At 36.9% G+C, this 9,039-nt stretch overlaps 1 protein-coding gene across 2 annotated transcripts in view; it reads left to right on the forward strand.

The window, feature by feature from the left end:
* Positions 1-9,039, forward strand: part of LOC110447569 (aromatic-L-amino-acid decarboxylase-like) — a 42,351-nt gene that overhangs the window by 4,954 nt on the left and 28,358 nt on the right. Inside the window, exon 1 of one of the 2 annotated variants that reach the window (XM_021493344.1) lies at positions 3,724-3,821. The exons of the other annotated variant lie outside the window; for it this stretch is intronic. The gene's annotated coding sequence lies outside the window, so the exon portion shown is untranslated. Of the gene's footprint in view, positions 1-3,723; positions 3,822-9,039 lie in introns of those variants that run through there. 2 annotated transcript variants of the gene reach the window in all.

Here is a 9,039-nt window from a genome sequence, read left to right on the forward strand (position 1 = left end):
TGGCCGGAGTTGCTCGTTTATGGAATGAAGGTCGAACCTAACTAGATATCTGATGCTGCTTTAAGACGAGCCTATACCTTAAAAAACAGACAAATCGGTTGTTTCCACAGGGACCTGATAATTTGTTGCAGCTATATTTGGACATTTAAAGTAATATTACACTTTAAAGGCGTTTAGATCAATTTCGGTAAAAATGCCACCCCAATGATGATAATATAATATCATCAACAATTGGGACAGCATTTTGACCGAAAGTTGATCAAAACCCTAAAAACGTGTAAAATTGCTCTAAACACCCTAGCTAAGGTCCAAATATAGCTGTAACCAGTTCTCAGGTCCCTGTGGTTGTATCGCATAAACGTTCGTGATTGTCAGTATAAACATGCGATATTGATTTGGTGGAATTGTATCGCTACATGTCATGCTCCATTTAACCTGTAAGCTGTTATTTCTCATATAACGTTTAAAAATAAATGATAACGTTTAAAAGGTGACTATTTTGAGGGAAATAAACGGTTATGGAAAACTAATGTTCTGTTCTATTCTGCGTACACTTTGAACTAGCATCACAAGTACAACCCGGCCACCTCCCCCTTCTAGATACAGTGTTCATGTAACCCTCCACCCTCAAACCCACCTCCCCGTACTAGGCCTTAATACCACGTCACAGGGACGTGGTCATTTGGAGCTAATCTGATGTGTAGATAGTGTTATTTTTCACCGAGAGTTGGTTGTAGAGCGCTAAAACGTGAACATACCAACTGTGACCATTCCCTACACATACACCATCCTCTACACTCAGGCGCGTAGCTAGCCCCTTTACCATGTGTAAGCCCGACATGGGATTGCCGAAGGCAGTCCCCCCGAAGCGCGAGGCTCGAAGCGCGAGGCTCGAAGCGCCAAGCGCGAGCAGTGGGAGGGTACGGGAGGGTGTCTTCCCCCTCCCGCAACGGGGGTCTGGGGGGTCTCCACCATGAAAATTTTGTTTTCTAGAACGTCTCAGGAGCCATTTCCCACGTCCTGATGTCTGTTTTCTCGTTTTAATCCGCAAGAAAAAAGTCCTATTTTTGTATATATATATACCTATTTACGTGGATCCAGTGTAATTCTGAAGATTAACCGTCGGTATTGCTTTGTACACCCTCCATACATACATTGTCTGGTTTTTACCTAATCTTGATAAATGCATTTGATACTTGAACTTAACTTTATAGTATCAGCAAGAAAAAAAACCGTCATGAAAACCTATACTTGTCAAAATCATGTGCAAGCCCGGGCTTATTGGCTTACATGGTAGCTACGCGCCTGACACTCCCACCTCCCCGTACTAACATCCCACTTACCCTAATCGATTCAAACACCTGTGCGTTTAACAAGGTCGATAAGTGAGACAAAATACTGATTATCTTTCGAAGCATATCTAAAATTTAAATGACGTATGCGTGGAGAAATATCGGAGCATCTAGCTCATACGTATTTATTTCGTTTTAAAAGATAACTCTTTAGGAAATTTGATAGGAAATGACCGCTTTCGGTCTAGTATTCCTTCCTCCTACTACAGGGGTCGATACTAAATGCGAGCGTGTAGTGTTGGTTTTCATTAGTTGAGAGGCCATTACGGCTGTTTATATAGAAAAATCAGCCAGCTTTGTCCTTCGCCTGCTATTTTAATCGACAACATGATACAGTTCAATGGTCTATTTTGTTAACAGCCTAAAGTGGAGTTTTATTCCTGGAATACAATTGAAACATAACAGCACGAATGAGCTTAGCTGTGCTGATGTTTTGTGTCTTTATTCGGATCAGGCAATCGAAAACAAAATCCTATCTTGATTGCTTTGGCTTTAACGCGGTAGATGCAATCAAAATTTGAAGGTTTTTTGTTCAAATGTATCAATTCTGTTATGATCATTTCATTCACTCCTGCTTGTGTAAAAGAAAACGTTTTTGAATTATGATTAAATACAGTAATAAGCAGACACAGGTACAAAGGTTGTGGTGCGGTAACGCCAAACAAAGACAGACATTTATGAGATTCTACTATAATTTTAGTTTACGAAAACAAAATCACAGTTTGACACAGTAACATACAACTGTCTAATTTTAGCAGAAGCTAGTAGCTTCTTGACCGCCCTGACCGTCTCTGTACCGGGTTCCGTAAATCGCTGTTGCATGGTTTATAAAAAATGTAAATTTAATTGCCCCATAGTCATCAGGTCTTCCTTCGGGAGGGAGGAAAGTCTACTATAGTTTATATACAAAAGTAACACTTTCGGGTATATTTGACCCATTTTCAGCAGCTAATCATTCAAACTTTTGGAATAATTATTATGAGATGGCAATGACATGGTATCAGAAAATAAGATGATGTATCACCTCTGAGCTAGAGAAGTTAATTACAGGGACACAAAGAGGAAAATTATAAAAGATACAATATCAAATACGTTAATAAAATACACTTCATAGATGGAAAGAGCCTTATGTGCTCTATACTAAGCGTAAAAATCATTACCCCAGGATCATCTGTTGACCCCCGGGGAGCAGGTAGATTTTATAGTTAATGTATAACAGGGAAAACATTTTTGTTCCTTCTGAGCAGGTAATCATTAAAACTTTGTATCAGAAAGAAATATTCTCTATCAACCCTTGAGCCAGCGTGGCAGGGTCAAAATGGGGAACAAATAATTGGTAATATTTACAATTTATTATACCTTCTGTTAAAATCTCGTAATCTGATAGATGTGAACATTTTCAATGTTACTTGCTCGTCTTACAAAGATAAAGAAGACAGGGTGACATTCCAAAAAATATCACATGCGCCAAACGTATGCGTGCACGGTTCGTCCCAGTACCAGGGTGTTATTCCAAAAATTGTTACATGCGCCGAATGTATGCGCCCCCGGTTCATCCCAGTGAAAACTTTTCTGAAACGTTTGTCGACTACTGGCGATGCGTTTGTTAAAGCGTCTTTTTAACTTTGATTGTTTATTTGTACCAGACGACAAATAGTCTCGTTCAACCAGACGCTTGATCACTTGTAATTCAAGAGTCTGGTCAAACACAGTGCATTAACATTATCACCACCAGAGGGCAGTATTTCTACTTTCGTTTCCGGACGTTATTTCAACGCCATCAAACATTTCAATCAATAATGAAATTAATGAAAAAAGTTACCTATACATGCATTCCTGAAGTACCCATGTATTCACTTTTATCGAGAACAATGTAAGAAAATGTGTCAAATCTCCAGAATAATGCCATCTATTTCCATTGAATGAATCATAACTAAGCACAAAGCCAACAAGGCTGACTGAAGTTTGAAAAAAGCATGCAAAGCAAGTGAGATTTTACCTGTACACCATTCAAAACACCTTCAAGTGCTCACTCAGGTAATCTGGCTTGACTTGTATCAATAGCCTTGTTAGCTTCATGAATTATTATAAAATATCCAATGAAAATACATGAAATAATTCTTTTTGAAGCATTTTCTTACATTTTTCTGGATACTTCAGGAATGCATATACAGGTAATGTTTTAACGAATTAAAATATTTAATGTAATTTTGGGCTACTCAAATTCTGACTTCAAAAGTTAAAAAGGGTGTGTCAACCTTTGACCAATCTCGGTAAGCCTCGTTATGATGTCACAAAACGAAAGCACTGCGTTTGACCAGACTCTCTATTCGGCGTAGCTTGCGCAGGCAACAAAGAGTCTGGTTGAACGAGACTAGACGACAAATGGACGGGATCGCAACAGGAAGGTTTGCCGCTGACGAGTAGGATCTGCAGCAATTACTCAACGACACCTAAACATGACACTCGGTATAATAAAATAAAAATCACATTCATGAGAGAGCGATATTGCATATTTTCACCCCTCGGAAAGCATTGTTGACCTCGGCTTCGCCTCGGTTAACAATGCTTCCTTTGGGGTGAAAATATGCAATATCGCCCTCTCATGAATGTGATATTTATATATTGTTCTTCTGCATGACAATGAATCAGCTATGTACAATGTACTACATGTACACTCAAATATAATGGTCATCGATGGAAAGGTCCTTGGTGCTTTATCTAAATTATAAATATGATTACCCCCGGGATAACTGTTCTCCCTAAGGGAGTAGGTAAATTTTAGTTACTTTACTATATAGTTTATATAGGGAAATAACTTTTGGGGCATATTTTATCCAATTTCTATGGGAAATTATATAAGAGACTTCTTCACAGGAATGAAGAGAAGGATGTCAACCATATTTGGTTGAAAGTTTTCTCAGGCGGTGGGGATTCAAAATTATACTAATGGATGGGCTGATCCCCTGGCGGTTCAGGGGTATGGCCAAAGGGGCATTTTTAACTTGGACATTATCGAGATCCCCAACCTACATCTGTGTATGCAGTTGCTGAGCATCAAGAGACAAACACAATCATGCCATTATTATTGATCCTGGGGTCTGGCTTCAACCATAGGGACTTAATTTTGGGTTCATAACTTGGAAACGGTTTAGATCCACACCCTTTAACCATATTTATTTAGTCATGATATTATAGTTGACTCTTGGGTCTCTCCCCACCCCTAGGGACTTAATTCTTCGGGTCATAACTTTGACAAACACAATAATGATATTAGTATTAACTCTTGGATCTAGTCCACCCATAGGGACATAATTTATGGGCCATAACTTTGAAATGGTTGAGATACACAACCCATAGCCATATATACCATTGCTGGTCATAAAGATCAAGGCGAGTGATGCATGCCCTCTATAGGCCTCTTGTTTTATTTTCATTCTTTTTATCATCATCATCATCATCATCATCATCATCATCATATGTTTATTTCCTCAAAGCTGATATACATTTACATCGAAATTAAAAAATAAGGAAGGGTAATAAAGTACATTTAGTACTGATATGTTCTATGTGCATACATGTTTAACATACTTACTCCATCGTATGTATCAATTGGCATATATCAATGTATAATACTGTACAATTATATTGATATTTCGTTATGGTTAAATTACTATGTTTGTAAATATACAAGGATTTAAAGTTGTACTTTTTCTGGATGATCACTGCAATGTAATATAAGCACACAATAGTGATGACGACAGATGCAAAAACTAAGCAATCCTAAATACGGACGTTTTATACATCTTTAAAAGCCTTTACCCTGTTAAGGCTAAAACTGGCATCAAATGGTCACTGTGACATGTCGACAAACGTTTTAACAATGACTAACATTTTAATTACATCGTACTTGAATATTAATTATTTGGTAACTTGATGGCAATAACGCATAACTAACAAAGGATGATATAAGCCTGTCTGCCTATATATTTCCATTTCATAACTTAATTGAGGCTGCAGAAAAAGGACAATATTATATATATTATGTTTCGGTTTGCTTGTAAAAGTGTCACATATTGATCAACAGACATACAGACATATAGTGGAATTCGCGTACATTTGATCAATATCCAGCCAATTGTCTCGACTTATGAGACACTTAAAGGCATTATATATACAACTGAATTAAAAAATAATCAAACATCACAGATCGCATTGGAATCGTTTTGCATCTTTATTACATATTGATCTGCTATACGTGGAATTGTAAACATCAAAAACATCTACCACAGCTGCTGCCCAGACAAAAACTGAAGATTTAATTAAACGATAAAACCCAGTCGATTCTCCAGATAAACGAAGGGTGTGTGCACAGATTCTACCTCCGTTTAGATATAAATTGAAGTGTTTTATCTTCCATTCCCTGTATTTATTGTCCCACAGAAATCAATGACGGTTTGAAGACAAACACAAGTATTGGTTAAAATCGTAACCGTGAAATTCAGAACAACGGTAGAGCGGGTGCTACATTTGTTATATTTACCGTGAGGTACAATTTTTCGCTAGACCATAAAATCAATGTTCCCTCTACTCACTGGACAACTGTATAACGTTACATGTCTCTAAGGTACAGCAAGCCTCTTGGTTAACGCAGTAACGATCCCGCTGTTCGTTTGTTTAAAAAACTTTATGATCACACTGTCCATTTGTGAACAAAATTCGATAACTATATTTGTTTTACGGTTGAAGTGTCCATTTCCATTTTGTCATTCGGTTGAATAATGTCTTATGAACATGAAAAACTCTCTCAGAAACTTGCCAGTAACTTGAAGATTTAGAGGTATACCGAAACACTGGCTGAAGATTCGCCGAGGGATGATGTTACAAAAACGGATCAAATAAGAAAGGGAGCAAAAACAGTATAGAGAGTAGGTCGAATACTTTGTCACGAAAATGTAGAACGTCGGAAGAAGAGTGCCATTCCATTTGCACCTCTAAAGAAGATCCAAACACTTGACGGACTGGTAAATTCCCTAGTTTTAGAACCAACTTCCTATGGATAACAGATTTTGTAAGACAGCAATTCTGACGGTCGCTGGCACTTGTATTCCCAAAGAGAAAGTTATATGTCGAGAGCAAGAGAGGGATGCATCTAGCATCACATCCCTCAGATATCAGAAGGCAACGGCAGAATAACGTAATCAATGACGAATATCCTATACCTGTAAGAGAGCATTTTCAAACGTTATCATGCAAGTCTACCTTACAATCAAAGTCTAGTAGATAGTTTCGTTGGCTCCGGAACAGTGCCCAAGGATCCTCAATAAGTGTGTAGAGTCAGCCATTAAGAAACTAAGAGCGCGACGGTGCCCGTGTTACATTCCTCAGATAGTTTGAGAATATTTTACGACGTATGCAAGAGGGTTTATGGCCAACCGGCATCGGGAAGAGAGAGTTGATGCCAAAAACCTTTCTTGCAGACCAAAGACGGATGAAAAACGTATATAATGTGCGGGGACACTACACCGTATCTTCATTATTAGACTATATGTGGACTGTCGGAGCGTTGGTTACGGGGATTCAATATGTGGTTTAATACTTTCGAATCCAAAGGATGTGGATCAGTTGCTACACTGAGCGAAGATACATGTCTTAGACAACTTGACGGGTTATTGTTTTGTTGATTAGATGCCCTGATCTTCTAAATTTAACTGGATTATGTAAGATTTTCACCTATTCGGCGAGGAGACATGAAGTACAAGATCGCGTCATCTCAATCGGACATACAACACGTAATGAAACTGATAACTACCTTAATTAGTAACCAAATAGCGACTCAAGAAGTCGGTCGTACCTGCCTTAAACTAGTTTTAAAAGGCTAGAGTAGTTGACAACTTAGTTCATGAAACCTAAAATGTGTTCATGTAAATTAGTTTTGCATCTATTCATTTTAGTTTAGTTTAGGCATCTATTGAGAGTTTTGTATTATTGGTATTGAACAAGAATTTATTCTTGGTAATTTGGGAAAGATGCTTGGTTATAACATTATATGAGGGTTGTGGGAAACCAAAGGAAAATCCCAAAGGTTACCGAGGAATAACTCTTTAACCAGTTATTTGAACGTTTTGAGATGATAAAAGCCAGTGCTTAATTCAGTCAAAATTTTCTGATTGGCAGCAACCAGCTTACCAGAAGAGCATGTGCAGCTTATGGCTTCTATTAACTTTGATAGTAATATTTGGCGTTTAATACGATGTGGCAGGAAGGATTCTTCTGATTTGTTTGAAATTGGTTCTAAATCGAAGAGTTGATATATCTAAGAAACACGAATACTGATGTACATAGTTGTATTTTATCCAATAGCTCGCGATCAAGATAGGTAATCGTGGAGAATTCGCACATAGAGACATACGGAAAATGTGCAGCGAAGTTAATACGTATTCCAACACTGATGACAGCGCTAATGACATTTATTGAACATGTACAAATTATAAAGACTCTGAAGGTACGTGGAATATGTGAAAAATAAAGTAAAATGTGGAGATTAAACTTTTCATCTGTAAATACCTTTACACAGACATTAATTACATTACCGACAGTATAATTCACATTTGTATTAATGCTACATCTTAATTCTTTAGAACATACTAAACGGGCATGTTGAAAATACGTAGTGGATGGAACGCACTCCTGTGCTCTTATTTCCCCGACAACACGTAAAGTTATTAAAACTGGAGTCTAACATCAGTATTATACGGATGTGAGCTACGGCAGCCGTCAAAAGAAGATCTTTTTAAACTAGAAAGAAGCCAGAATTGTATTGCTAAAATAAAAGGGTTTGAAATAAGAACCTGACCATTTGTACAACAGCCTTATTACACGGACATGGTATGGAGAGTTACACTGTTACAATGAAACGTGTATTCTTCGATAGACTTATAAATAATAAATAGAATAACCATGTACCATATTTTCCATTACACAGTTATTACTATTAACAAGTTTAGATAGAAAAGACTACGGAAAAGACTATTTATGAATGATACCGTTAGATTGAAAAGTATCTTTTGTACAATGTCTTTCAACGTTCAAACGCAACAGAAGAAACAAAACGTATGGAGAGAATGATTTTATAAACTAAAAGAAAAATTTATATCAAACTGGAGTAATGAAATGTATACTTCTCCGAAAGGAACCAATTATAGAATATATAAGTACGAACTTTGTTTAGAAAAGTACTTACTAGAACTCCCTCCGAAACTAGCCAAAGCGTATTGTAAGTTTAGAACATGTAATACTAAGTTACCAATTGAAAGTGGTAGGTGGTTCAATATACCACGTGCAAATAGATTATGTAGTTTATGTTATTTAAGAGAAATTGGCGACGAATTTCATTATCTGTTTACATGTACACATCAACCAATTCTCAATAGTAGGCGAAAACATATGTCCAGATATTATTATGAAAGACCAAACACATTTAAATATCATACATTATTCAATTATGTAACACAACATGAATTGACATCATTGGCTAAATTTATTACCAATATTAATGACATAATTAATTTACAATACTAATGTCCATCCTGTTCCACCATGTATTATTGCCACCCATTTGTATATATGTATTCTCTACACTTTATTGTTATTGTTTATGAGAATAAAACAATTGTCATTGTCATTG

This window comes from Mizuhopecten yessoensis, unplaced genomic scaffold (assembly GCF_002113885.1).
Source record: "Mizuhopecten yessoensis strain PY_sf001 unplaced genomic scaffold, ASM211388v2 scaffold3459, whole genome shotgun sequence".
In the NCBI taxonomy this organism is placed as follows: Eukaryota; Metazoa; Mollusca; class Bivalvia; order Pectinida; family Pectinidae; genus Mizuhopecten; species Mizuhopecten yessoensis.